Raw genomic sequence first — 1,377 nt, forward strand, 5'->3', positions numbered from 1 at the left:
TACTAGCTAGCCCAATGAGTGACAGTGGCAACATTTCCAGTTACTCATAACCCATAAGAAAAAATAGGCTAGCCAACTATAGTAATTTATAGTAAATAAATAGGCCTACTACAGAGTTTTTGAACCATACTATAGTAAATTGTAGTATAGACCTTATGTAGCCCCGCCCCTTTTCAACGAGCGCAACGCTCGTTGTCTTTTGACTTCCGGCTTGTATTTCCACAGCGATCTTATGTATTTATGAATGAACTGCTCATTTTAAAATCCTCCCATTCTACTGACATTTGTTAAGACGCCCGCTTTAAACATTACAATGCTCATGATAACTTTTGTTAACTCTACAACATGTAAATCCACTTCACCAGCTAATTATTCTTCAACAGCGATGCCATAGAAATAAACAGGGCTACCGCGAAAACGGAAGTTCAAAGACAATATTCTAAAGATGGCGGCGCGCATGTTTCTCTGTAAAATAAGGTCTATACTGTATATGTTATAGTATTTCCAACACTTTGTAAATGAATGCCACATGACACTAGCATTAGCTATAACTGATAAATGTAATAAATACTGTAGTAGGCTATACTTTAGTTTTATTACAGTAAACTGTAGTGTATGCAGTACCCTATAGCCTAGTTGTAGAAAACTTAGTAATTTGTAATTTGTTCATATTACTATAGTTGTTATATTACCACAGCTACAAATATAGAATTACCACAGCACATTATTTCAAGTAGGCCTACTTTACTATAGTATGGTTCAAAAACACTATAGTTATTAGTATTTTTTTCATGTGGGATTGTTAAGTAATTGTGTTTATCATTATTTTAATTTGATCACATTTAATGTTTGATGTAGAAAGTAGAACAATAACGGTTTTAAACTGTATTTAGACATATATTTATACAAATTACAAACCCTATTAAAAATGGGTAGAAAATAAAACGGTAACACTTTACATTAAGGTTCATTACATATTAGTTAACGTAAAAACATGAACAAACCATGAGCAATACATTTGTTACTGTATATATCTTTGTTAATGTTAGTTAATGAAAATACAGTTGTTCATTGTTTGTTCATGTTAGTTCACAGTGCATTAACTAATGTTAACATCATTTTAATAACATAGTAAATGTTGAAATTAACATTAACAAAGATTAATAAATGCTGTATAAGTGCAGTTCATTATTAGTTCATGTTAACTAATGAACCGTATTGTAAAGTGTTACCAATAAAACAAGCTCATTTAGCTAACATTTGGTTTGACATCCTAAGATTGACAGTCAGCACTTTTTGAAAGTTAAGCACCTCCTTTCACCTTTCACCTGCTTTTTGGTTAATGCTTGCTGCAAGCCCTATTTTATAATCTAATAT

The sequence above is a fragment of the Megalobrama amblycephala genome, linkage group LG24 (genome assembly GCF_018812025.1).
Source record: "Megalobrama amblycephala isolate DHTTF-2021 linkage group LG24, ASM1881202v1, whole genome shotgun sequence".
In the NCBI taxonomy this organism is placed as follows: domain Eukaryota; kingdom Metazoa; phylum Chordata; class Actinopteri; order Cypriniformes; family Xenocyprididae; genus Megalobrama; species Megalobrama amblycephala.